The sequence below is a fragment of the Rhincodon typus genome, chromosome 4 (genome assembly GCF_021869965.1).
Source record: "Rhincodon typus isolate 14 chromosome 4, sRhiTyp1.1, whole genome shotgun sequence".
NCBI classification, from domain to species: Eukaryota; Metazoa; Chordata; class Chondrichthyes; order Orectolobiformes; family Rhincodontidae; genus Rhincodon; species Rhincodon typus.
This window is the reverse complement of record NC_063335.1, coordinates 81924386-81937633: the sequence shown is the minus strand read 5'-3', so window position 1 is coordinate 81937633 and position 13248 is coordinate 81924386. Positions and strand designations below refer to the sequence as shown.

Genomic DNA, 13248 nt, shown 5'->3' with positions numbered 1-13248 from the left:
AACACCTATTCATTTATTAGAATTGACATCAACTTCTCTAGGTTGCTTGACACTCTGCTGACTCTACCACATTTGTCTTTTTTGTAACAAATCTGTTGGAGGTAAAAACGTTGTGTTGAAGTTATGCAAAGATTTACAATAAACCCACAGTTACAGAAGTTGAAAGATTTTTTGTAAGTCTCAGGAATAGGGAATTCAATCAGAGTTTTCGTTTTCATTATTCATAGCAAAATTTACCATCGCTTTTCATTCTTCTCAGATTTATTACTAAGCCAACTAACTATAATTGATTGAAGAGGTCCTTAATTGCTTTACACATTTTTGTCAGCTACAGTCTATATTATGACATCATCTAAATAAGCTAGGCACTTAGCTACAACTTAATTCATTAGTCTTTGGAATGTAGCAGGGGAATTTTTAAAACCAAATGGCATCACTCAACATTAATAAAAGCCATTTGGTGTAACAGAGGCTCATATCTCTTTAGCTTTGGATGTTAATGGTAGCAAATAGTAAGAAATCTAATCCTTTGTCCTGATCCTATGATCATCTGTGACAATACATGTCAATCATTATTTTAGGAGTCTGATAGTATCTTTCCAAAGCTCCCTGGTTTACAGATGATAGGTAGTGGGCATCGATTATTTTATACTCAAATTGCTTATTATGCCCTGAGAAACTTTAGACATTGATTTAGAATCTTGATCTGATTTTATTTTAATTGTTAGTTCATGATGAATAAAAAAATTATTAATTTTTCCATAACTTCATTTACTCTAATTGTCCCTAAATGATTGGCTTCCAGAAATCTGGTTTTCATACCCATATCTGTAAGGATATATGGATTTCATATTTTAGTTTTCAGTAATGGCCCTCTAGAATCTACTTACACTTGACTGAGTGGTTCTTCGGAAACTGGTATGGGTGTTAATGGTGCTGGACTGATCTTACTTGAGGTTTTCCCACTATCTGACATGTATAATGTTTTACAGAACTGCACCATATCCTCATGAAGCCTTGACCATGTAAAATGACTGTGTCTGGATGCTAAAGTTTCCATATTCCTGCATAATTTCATGTATTACATAGGAATTTCATGTATTGCAATACCTTCTTACAACTATCTGTGCAGTAGCATTATTTCTTTTTAATTTACTTAGGGGACATGGGCTTTGCTGGCTGAGCCACCATTCATTGTTCATCCTTTGTTGCCCTTGAGAAGTTGGTGGTGAGCTGCCCGCTTGAACGACTGCAGTCCATGTGTTGTAGGTTGATCTTCAATGCAATTAGGGAGATAATTCCCGTATTTTGACACGGTGACACTGATGGAGCAGCAATATATTTCAGAGCAGTGAGCAGCTTAGAGGGGAACTTGCAGGTGGTAATATTCCCATGTATCTGCTGTCTTTGTCTTGCTAGATGGTGGTGTTCATGGATTTGGAAGATTCTGTCTAATGAGCTTAGGTGAATTTGGGCAGTGCATTTTGTAGGTAGCGCACACTGCTCTTACTGGTATTGGTGGTGGATAGAGTAAGTGTTTGTTGATATAATACCAATCAAGTGGGCTGCTTTGCCTCAGATGGTGTCAAACTTCTTGAGTGTTGTTGGAGCTGCAACCATCCAGGCAAATATTCAGTCACACTCCTGACTTGTGCCTTGTAGATGGTGGACAGGCTTTAGGGAGTCAGGTGGTGAGTTATTCACAGCAAGATTCCAGGACTCTGAACTGCTCTTGTAGTCACAGTATTTACATAGCTAGTCCAGTTCAGTTTCTGTTCGACTGTAACTCCCAGAATGTTGACAGGAGGGGATTCAGTGATGGTGTTATTATTGAATGAGGAGCACTGGATTCAATAGACTGTTGGAGGAGACGCAGGTGAAGCTCTATCTCACTTGGAAAGACTGTTTAGGGTCCTGGATGGAGATGAAGGAGGTGGGGTGTAGGCAGGTGTTGTATCTTTTATGGTTCCAGGGGAAGGTACCAGGTGGGTTGGAGTGTGGCACAAACTAAGGATTGGCAAAGGGAATGGTCCTTGCGGAAAGCAGAGAGGGGTGGGGAGTGGAAGATGTTCCGGGTGGTGGGGTCTAATTGGAGTTGATGGAAGTGTTTGAGGATGATACATTGGATGCGGAGGCTGGTGGGGTGGAAAATGAGGACAAGGGGGACCCTATCTTTATTATAATTGGGGGGGGCAGTTGTTAAGAGCTGTGGAGCGGGGAATGGAGGAAGCATGGTGGAGGGCTGTCTGGATGACAGAGGCGGGAGAAAGCGTTGTTTGAAAAAGGCAGACAGCTGGGATGCTGGGAGTGGAAGGTCTCCTCTTCAGAGGAGGAGATGGAGGAATTGGGAAAATGGGATGGAGTTTTTGCAGCATACAGGTTGGGAGGAGGTGTGGCCTAGGTAGCTGTAGGAGTCTGTGGGTTTATAGTAAATGTCGGTCCGTAAACTGTTGGTAGAAATGGAAATAGAGAGGCCAAGAAAGGGGAGGGAGGTGTCTGAGATAGACCAAGTGAATTTGAGGGCGGGGTGGAAATTGTTAGCAAAGTCGATAAACTGCCCCAGTTCAGCCCGGGTACAGGATGCAGCACTGATGCGGTCATCGATGTAACGGTGGAAGAGTTGGGGACCACTATCGGTGTACGTACTGGAGAGGGACTGTTTGACATAACCGACAAACAGGCATAGCAGGGGCCCATGTGAGTGCCTGTGGCAACCTTCTGGATTCGGAGAAAATAGGAAAAATTGAAGGAAAAGTTATTGAGGGTGAGGACTAGTTCAGTGAGGTGGAGGGAGGTATTGGTGGGAGGGGACTGGATGGGCCTGTTGGAGAGGAAAAGTCTGAGTGCCTGTAGGTCATCCTTGTGGGGTATGGATGTGTTTAGCGATTGCACGTCCATAGCAAAGGTGAAGCACTGGGAGCCAGGGAACTGGAAGCTTCCAAAAAGGTGGAGGACGTGGTTTGTGTCCCGGATGTAGGTGGGATGTGCCTGGACCAAGGGCAAGAGAATGGAGTTGAGGTAGGAAGAAATGAATTCGGTGGAGGCAGGAGCATCTGGAGATAATGGGTCGGCTGGGGTAGTTGGACTTGTGGATGTGAGGAGCAGGTAAAACTGGGCAGTGTAGGGCTGAGGAACTATAAGGCTGGAGGCGGTGGAATGGAGAGCACCAGATCATGGACAGTGTGGGAGACTATAGCTTGATTGGCCATGGTGGGGTCATGGTCAAGGGGGAAGTAAGATGTGGTGTTGGAGAGTTGGCATTTGGCCTCTGCAATATAGAGGTCTGTCCTCCAGACTACCACCGCTCCACCTTTGTCAGTGGGTTTGATAGTGAAATGGGGATTGGTGCGGAGAGAGTGGAACGCTGCATGTTCAGACGGGGAGGGGTTGGAGTGGGCGAGGGGAGTGGAGAAATCAAGGCAGTTGACGTCGCATTGGCAGTTAGCAATGAAGAGGTTCGAGGAGGGTAAGAGGCTGTGGGCTGGGGGTGGGGGATGCTGTCCAAGAGGAGGAAGAAGGTTAGAGGGGGTCCCCAGAGGGGGGAATGGGAGTCTTTATCAAAGAAGAAGACATGGAGGCTGAGGCAGCAGAAGAAGAGTTCCACGTCTTGGTGGGCATGGAACTCATTGAGGTGGGGCATGAAAGTGAGCCCTTTACTGAGGACAGACCGTTTGGCCTCAGAGAGTTCGAAGTCGGGGGGGATGGTGAATATGCGGCAAGGTTCAGGGGTGGGGTTTTGGGGGGATCTCGAGGAAACTAAAGGAGGGGAGGGGCGAAGGGTGATAGCATGTGATGGGTAAGGGTTGGATTGGTTATTGTCTGACATTTGTATGGCACGAATGTTACTCGTCACTTCAACCTACTGTTCAGATCTTTCTGCATTTGGACATGGACTACTTCAGTACTTGAGGAGTTGTGAATGGCCCTAAACATTGTGCAGCCAGTAATGAACATCCCACTTCTGACTTTATGATGGAGGGAAGTCCATTGATGGATTAACTCAAGATGGTTTGGCCTAGGGCACAACTGGGAGAAACTCCTGCAGTGATGCCCTGGAGATGAAGTAACTGACCTCCAACAACCACTATCATCATCCTTTAGCCAGGTGTGATTCTAACCAACTGACAGTTTTGTCCCCTGATATCCATTGATTCCAGTTTTGCTAGGGCTCTTTCATGCCACACTGTCAAATGCAGCCTTCAGGTAAAGGGTAGTCACTCTCACCTCACCTCTGGAACTCAGCTCTTTTGTCCATATTTGAACAATTGCTAAAATGAGACCAGGAGCTGAGTCGCCCTGTCAGACCCCAAAATGAACAGCAGTGAGAAGGTTATTGCTAAACAATTGCTGCACCACCATATAGTTCATAACATCTTCCATCATTTTATTGATGATTGAGAGTAGATTGATTGTGATAATTGTCCAGATTAGATTCACAATGCTTTTTGTGTACAGACTATGCCTGGGCAAACTTTCTCATTACCAGGTAGATGTAGGTGTTGTAACTGTATGAAAGAGTTTGGCAAGAGTTGAGGCAAGTTCTGGAGTCTGCAGGACTATTACCAGAATGTTGTCAGGGCCCATGATCTTTGGAGTATCTGATGCATCCAACAGTTTTTTTTAATCATGTGGAGTGAATCGAGTTAATAAACTGGGACCTGTGATGGTGGGAACTTCCGGTAGAGGCTAAGATGGATCATCCACTCAGCCCTCCTGGCTAAAGATTGTTGTGAATGCTTCAGCTGTATCTTTAGCAACTCATAGTGTAACCCTTTGCACAGTCTGGATTATTTAACAAATTATTTCCAAGAGTAGAATTACATCTATTGGTGGATATACTTTTCTGAGGCTTGTAAGCATGGGCTGTTTGAGGATGTGCATACTGTTGCTAGTTGCAACTGGTCAATGAGACATGTTGTTCAATGTGGTCCACCTGTCACTGAGATGAATGACATAAACTTAGTATCATCATGGCACTGAAACTCATATATCATGTTATTAATGGTATGGTAGGCAAAATGTATTTTTGGTTTGATGACAGTGTCTTGTTAAGCATGAGACTAATAGATAGAGATCCCCACGCTATTGAAACTTTAAATTTCTAATCGAGCCTATATGACATCCCTATAGTAGGTGGTGCTTAAGACAACCCTCAGCATTAACACTTTCAAATGAATGAATCCGAAACGAAAAGCAACCGCCCCTTTTCTGCAGCGAGTTTGAATTATCGGGGAACAGATTGCCAACCACCATCAAAATCCTGAGAAGTGTCATATTGGGCTTGAAGTGTTAACTTTGTTTTTTCCACAGATGCTGCCAGATATGCTGAGTTTCTCCAGCACTTTCTGTTTGTTTTCAATCTAATTTGGACAAGAGTCGTACAATACAACCTCGCAAAATTGGTACTGCAAATGGCCAATGGGACACGTTTTTTCATTAATTCTGCAGTATGGCTATGCACCCATTTTTATCTTCACCTCCCTCATCTGTAAATGGATCTGACAAAGAAACAGTCACCATCTCCCAACATTTCATGTTACACAGTGATAGAGCGATGCTGTGAATGTTTCTGAAGCTTTACAAGCATTTAATTTTTTGTTCAGTCAAGCTTCATTACTGGCACAATTTGCCCATAAAATCAGTGACAAAACAAAATTACATTAGGGATGTAGAGCAATAATTAGTGCATTCATCAGGTTCACAAACAGCCGTATGCAACGATCCTATACATTCATAGGAGAAAAATGCAAACAATATAAACACAATGATACATTATTGAAGTTACACAAATAACAACATATATTGCAGTGGGTAAAAATGCTATTTTGCTTATTTCCTACATGCCAAAATTGAATGTCCCCAGAAAAAGAGATTTAATTAATGTGTATCTTCGATACATTAAATTATTTTAACATAATTGCTAAGCCACTTAAATGGCTTCAAAACAGTATTAAAAACAAAAGCACACACAGGAATTTTTGGAGAATAATTTGTCTATTACCAAAAGGAAAAATATGGTAGTGCATAATGCAACCATTAGCATTAATACTCAGGATCCTTGTATATTCATTGTCAGAGTATTTTATGAAAAGCCAGTAATTAATGATATGGAAATGTAGCATGTTGGGAAAAGAAATATTGGAAAATGGGGGTTAGTGCAATACTAACCCATATTCCTCAGATCTAGTGGATCTTGAATGGTGATTGTAGATAACTTTTATTTAATCGCTGCAGCCGTCTTAGTGGGGATTTACCCACAATGCGGTTTAGCAGGGTATTACAGCAATGATGAAGACACAGGCATTTTTGTATTCTGGATGGTTGGAGTACTCTGAAGTGATTGTCTCTTCATTCACCTGCTCTTTTTATCTAGCTGCTGGGGAGCACAGCATTTGGAGGTGCTGTCATACCGCCCTTCGTGACAGTGCCAACTGAGTTTACAATCAAGGTCCCACATTCTTAACCTTGCCCCTATACTGAAGCGTGGTGACCTTCAGGTTAATCCACCACCACGCGTCAATCTCTAGTGAGAGAGTAGCCCTGTGGTCCTCTGGATCTGTGGTGACTTTACCTTTAGTATAATACAACCTATAGAAAGATGGAGCAGTGGCAGGGTAGGATGTGTTCAGGCTCTGTGCCTACACACTCCTGCTCACCTGGCTGGCTCCATTCTTCTCTGTTTTTTTTTGTTGTTGTTTTGTTTCTTCATTTCTTCATCTCTGTTTTTAAACAAAATTCACGTTTTCTTCTTTTCTGTGGCTGCAGTGGAGGAAGGCAGCTGCAAGGGCCTACTGTGATAGTGGGGTGGACCTGAATGTCCATTCCTCATGGTCATAGTAGTTGTGGCTTTATCGAAGGCTTCATTGTTGGTGGGTCCGGTGGCGGTGCGGCGGTTTCATGATGGCTATAGCGGTGGTGGCACGGCGGTTCCGGTTTGTTCCTTGTGGCTATGGCAACAATGGGGTTGCTTAAAGCGGCAACTGAAATGGTGAGGGCTTCAGCGTTGGCAACTTGGTGGGTCCAGTCTGTCCCTCTTTGCTAATTCGGCGATGTAGTGGCTTCGATGTCAGCTTCGGTAGTGGCAGCATGGTGGATCCAGTCGGGAAATCTTTGCTTTGGCGGCAGCATTCCGTAGCCACTCCATAAACCCAGGATCTGAGGAGGGAACAAAAGATGAACTTTGGCCTAACTTTATTCCAACTTTTTTATACTTTCTACAATTATAATTGTGGCGACTTATACACATCTCACTGTATTTTCATAAGTACATGTGACAATAAATTGCTATTCTATTCTATTCTAGAAGATGCGCACAGGAATCAAATTATACTGGAGGTGCCGAAGGAGTGCCTTGTTAACCTACTGGTTGTGGTACTCCTTGCAGAGCTCAACTTTCTGTGTTTAATGAAGTGAACTGTTTGCTATTGACTGCTAGATTGGTGAAGCCTGGATATGGGCTAAGAGAGAAGTAAGCCAACTTTAGAAGCTGCTTGAAGCAAGGGACTGCAAGCATGGAATGCATATTTTAAAGCATTGTAAATGCTGGGCCAGGTTTTCTGAAGAGCAGCAATCTCACACAGATTGCCAATCAAACCCTGTTTTACTAAAGGAAAGAGCTCCCCAATTCTGATAGGAGATTGCAATCGGGGAATGGATAGCCATACTTACTCTTGCAATTCTCTTTTTTGTAGAACTGTTGGGGGGAAAGGCAAACTATGACCCCTTTTCACAGCTATCAGTTGCCGATTTCTGAAATGTAAAAGCCCAGAATCACAGAACGCCACTTTGGCAGCTGCCTTCAAACAGTAAGGACACAGAATAAGTGTGAGGTTAAGGTGTTGGAAGGGTAGTTGCCATACTGGCACATGATAAGGGTGCCAAGCAAGTAGGGTGTCAGGTTGGTACGGTGCCAAGTAGATGTGGGAGGATGCCAAGTAAGTAGGATTCGAAGTGGGCAGTGGTTTGGTACCAGGGGTAGAGACCCACAATGCAAGGTGACCAGGGGATAGGTAAGTGGTGCAGTTTTTAGCATTGGTTGGTGTGGATGGGAACTGTTGGCATTGATGGAGGATGGGACATGGCACCGCAGTGAGTTGGGGGAGGGGGGTAAACAAACCTGGTCCAGAATGAGGTGTGGCAAGAACTTTATTCTGGGAAAAGAGGAACAGGTGAAGGCGGGGGAGTGGTAACAGTGATCAAGAACCAGGAATTGAGCGGGTCCAGGTAGGAAGAAACAGTTCAATTCTGGAGTAGGGGAAGATGGGTGTTGATTCCTGTAAGGATAGGCAAGTCACTTCCAGAATGTAGGAAAGAAAGCACAGTATGTCTAGAATGGGGGAAATGTGTGTGGGGTCCGTTGAAGAGGAAAAGTTGAATGAGGGAAGTGGATATAGTGGTCTCATAGTGAGTCCTGGGTGTCGGGTCCTGAAAGAGAGGGGGGAATGTCAGGTCAGGGGCTGGAAGCGTTAAGTGGTCGATGCGGAATTGTAGTTGGGGCAGGTGTGAGATAAGTATGGGATTCATTAAATACTTACTCAGCTGTTACATTATTTATTTCATTGCCTGACTTTGTCAGAGAAAATCTTTTCCTAAATTTCATTAGAAGTCTCCAAATTTTCTGATTCAAATAGAGGCTTCTGGAAGGTTCCAAGCTTCGGGGAACTTTCCAGGGGAATCTTCAATTTTGGGGCAATTCCTTTGAAATGTGTTAGATTCCACAAGATCCCCATGTGCAATTCCAACTGCTCTGGAATAATGACTGTCTGGCTATTGTTAGGAAAGGGAGGTCACACCCCTTTGATAATTAAAATTGCAACACAAGCCCCCAGTCTGTTACAACGGGAATAGATGTCCCCTTCTAATAATTAAACCCGAAACACCCAGAGAAGCTCACCTCACCTCACTTAATCAATTAAAAAGGAATGATTAAATAAAAGAAAATTCCTGATATTCACTTTATAAGCAACAAGTAACAATTTATTTATTTAACCCTAACAGTGAACAAATTAACAGAACTACTAACAAATCGAACAATTCCACCTTAACTACTAACTATTACCTAACTGAACAAAATTCTAATAGTATGCTGTTCCAATCAAGTCCCACTTATCAAAACACAAGTTATTATAAAAATAAATTAAAACTTAGACTTTCAAAAGTACAGCCAGGTTAAGTCTTCCAGAATGTTCTTTGTCTTCACTGCTGATCCTTCTGTCAGGAATGTTTTCTCTGTGAATTCTTCTGTCAGGAATCTTAGCTAGGAGTGTCGGGATACCTTTATGAATAGATGGTACTTTCTCAGAGAGCTTAGAGATTTCTGTGAGAGCCAGGTATTTACTCTTCAGACAGCAGTTCACTCTCACACTGATTTTCAAAAGCCCTCTTCTTATACACCTCTGATGACCTTTTCAATTTTCTTATAATAGGATTGGTCTGAAGTTGTCAAAACCATCATGTATAAATTTGTTGGTTTTCAATCTCTAAATGCTTGGTTTAAATTAATTGGCTGATCTTCAAGCTAGTTGTCAAAACATCAAAACAATCCTAATGTTTCCAATCACACAGCCAATTGATACATGTTTCAATTTCAGAACCATCTGTACCTCTTCAGCTGCTTACAGACATGTTTTCGTTTAAATCTCCAAGCTTAGAAAAGCACATCATCTCTTAAAGGGTCTACACACTCTTCCCCCACTATCGTTTTTACAAAGAAATTCTAACTTCCATGACTTCCAATTCATAAGTACCCTACACAATTTTGCAACATGTCCCCACTTAAGAATAAAATGAACAATCATTATGAAAAGATGGCTTTTTTTTCTAAATCTTAACACCATTATCACAAAATACATAGGTCTAAAGTTATACATTTCATACTAATTCTGCATATATATATAACATTGGACTGGTAGTGTTCAATGTTATACACACATTTTCTCTTAAAACCGTAATAACGCATGTGCAATAACATTTTTATGACCCACAACATGTACAATCTGTAAATTATATGCTTGTAACATAAGACTCCAACAAAATAGTTTCATATTCTTGTCTTTAAATCTTTCTAAAAAGGTGAGAGGGCTGTGGTCAGTATACACAATTGTCTCCAATACACCATTTGTAACATAAACTTTAAAATGTTGCAAGGCCAGTGCCAAACTTAATAACTCTTTTTCAACGGTGAAATATTTTCTCTGGTGGACATTGAGATTCTCTGAAAAATAACTGATTGGCCTTTCAATTCTACAATCATCCTCCTGCATCAACATATCTCCAGCCATTACATTGCTTGTGTCGTTAACAACTTTAAAGGGTGAGGTGTGGCTAAAACTGGTGCAGTGTTTAACACAGGTTTTAATTTCTCAAATGCCTCCTCTGGCATTGTTCTGCCCACTGAAATTTTGTGTTCTTCTTTAGCAAATCCGTCTGCGATGCCACCATGTTACAAACTTCCGGTGGAATCTGCTCAGTCTCAAAAATTGTAGCACCTCTTTCTTTCAGGATGGTCTTGGAAATTCCTCTATGGTCCTTGTCTTCACATTCCTCAGTGTCATCCTTCCATGTCCGATGTTATGTCCCAAGAACATCACTTCTGCCTTCGCGGATTCAGTTTTTTTCTAAATTTATGACCTTGTCTAGCTAATTCTCCTACTCTGTTTAATCTTTCTCTCTCCAACTGTGATATCTCTGACTTCAGACAGATCAACTTTCCCTTAAATAATTATAATATCCTTCTTACTTCGTGTCTGAAAATCAATTGAAATGTAGTAAACTGAGTTGACTCATTTGTAGCATCTCTAATGGCAAGCAATATAAATTGGATACCCTTATCCGAATCGTTTGGCCAATCCTAGCAATAAGCCCTCAGCATGATCTTTAGGGCCTACATGCTCCCATTCCAATGCTCCCTGGGATTCAGGAAGGTACACACTTGATTTAAAGTGTTAGGAATGCCTCAACTATCCATGACCTCCTTAAATAGTTTGGCAATAAAATTGGATCCTTGGTCTGACTGAATCTCCCAGGGTAGGCCATAACGGGTAAAGAAAGCAAGCAAGTCGAAGTCCTCCACAACATTTTTTGCCTTCACCTTCCATAATGGAATTGCCTCCAGAAATCTGGTAGACAAATCTATTAGGGTTAGCAAATACTGGTTCCCACTTTTGGTTTTAGGGAGGGGACCTAACAAATCAATCATAACCCATGTGAAACGTTCTTCAAATGCAGTAGTTGGCATCAAAGGTGCTGGTTTCATTTACTGTCAATAGCTTTCCTACCATTTGACAAGTATGACAGGTACAGTAAAATTCAGCGGCATCCTTATGTTATCCAGGTCAAGAGAAATGCTTTTGTATCTTAAACTGAGCCTTCCTCAATCCTAGATGACCTCCTACAGGTAATTGGTGTGCTACCCGCAATATTTCCTGTCTATATGCTACCTGGAACACAGTCTGGTGAACATCCACCCATTCCTCCACTGCACCAACCTGCTGAGGTCTCCATTTCCGCCTTAGGATTCTCTCCTTAATATAATAACACCCGGGAATATATTCTGATTCCTTTTCTGAGTAGGATTTACGATACAAATCTTTTACTGTCTCATATTTTTGTTGTAACTCCATTAAACTTTCAGAACTAAACACCTCTGCCTGATCCTCTACCTGTTCAGGTTTTTCCTTTACCATTTCATCAAACAGCGTGTTAGCTAACTGGACCTCAACTCCTTTGTTTACCCTTTAATTTTTCCTTCTTGCTTTAACTTACGACTGTGGAATCTTGTCACCACACAGTCTAGAAAAATTCCAGGGTATTTTTCTTTTAACTCCTCAGTTCCCTTGTTTTCCTTCAACTTCTCCACTGCAAGCAGTGTGTCATTCCCACCTTTCATCCTGTTAGGTCGTTTCCAAACTGTTCCTGGAATAGACACTCTATCAATCACTCCCACTGTCACTTCCCCAGTCTTGATTGGACTTTCCAGTCTTATTTTACACAGGGGAACGCTAAATCTCTCTCCATTTATTCCACAGATTATCACTCTCTCAAGTAACATTTCAGAAGGAATACAAATACTTTAATCTCTTACCATTAGAGATTGACCAGCTCCTGTATCTCTCAATATTTTAACTTTACCATCTCCCCCTGTTCTCCCTGAGTAAACCTTACCCACAGAGGTGAAGTCTTTGCAGAGATTGGGCACCACCTCACTATCCAGCCCATGACTAGGGAGTGCACTCTCCTATTGCTCCTTGACTTCTTTTGGGATTTCCTTCACCGTCTCAACTAATCCCACTGGTTTAGCCTCTTTCACTGCATCCTTTTTCCCATCCTTCAACAACCAGCACTGCAACTTTGTGTCCCCCTCTATTACAGTGGAAATGCCTTTCACCTCTTTATCACCTTCTTGGGTTTCTTTTTTCAAATGTGGTAAACTGTTCCCAGGATGATCTATTTTTTGTTTGTCATTGAAGGATCTCCCTCTTTCCCAATTTATTTCCCTCATAGAATGAAATTGCTGTTGGAAGTTAGATTTCGATTTATGCACTAATGTATATTCACCTGCCAACTCAGCAGCTCTTCTCACTGTTTGGACTTTCTGTTCTACAATATGAGTTCTTATCACCTCTAGAAGTGAGTTTTTAAACTCTTCCAACAGGATAATCCTTCTCAAGATCCTCATATGTCTTTTCGATCTTTAATGCTCTCACCCATCTATCAAAGTTGCTGTGTTTAATTCTTTCAAACTCAACATAATCTGACCTGGTTCCTTCCTTATATTTCTGAACCATTGTCTATATGCTTCTGGTACCAATTTGTGGGCACTCAAACAGCCTGTTTGACATCTTCATAATCTCTTGATACCTCATCTGACAGCGCTGCAAATACCTCACTAGCCCTGCGTGCCAACTTGGTCTGAATTAACATTACCCACACAGTCTCTAGCTAATTCATCTGCCTAGCCAGTTTCTCAGAGGAAATGAATAAGGCTTCTAAATCTTTTTCATTGAATTTTAGTCATGTTTTGACATATCCCTACCATGTCTTTGGCTACGATGGGTTTGCTCATCACCACTCTCCTCCTCACTAAACCTAACTTCTACCTTAATAAAAACCGAAAGAACTGCGGATGCTGTAAATCAGGAACAAAAACAAAGTTGCTGGAAAAGCTCAGCAGGTCTGGCAGCATCTGTGGAAGAGAAAACAGAGTTAACGTTTCGGGTCCGGTGACCCTTCCTCAGTTCTGAGGAAGGG

The 13248-nt window shown here is 42.0% G+C and overlaps 1 protein-coding gene across 1 annotated transcript in view; it reads left to right on the top strand.

The window, feature by feature from the left end:
- LOC109929753 (calretinin-like) overlaps nt 1-13248 on the top strand; it is a 117654-nt gene that overhangs the window by 73934 nt on the left and 30472 nt on the right. The window lies entirely within an intron of this gene.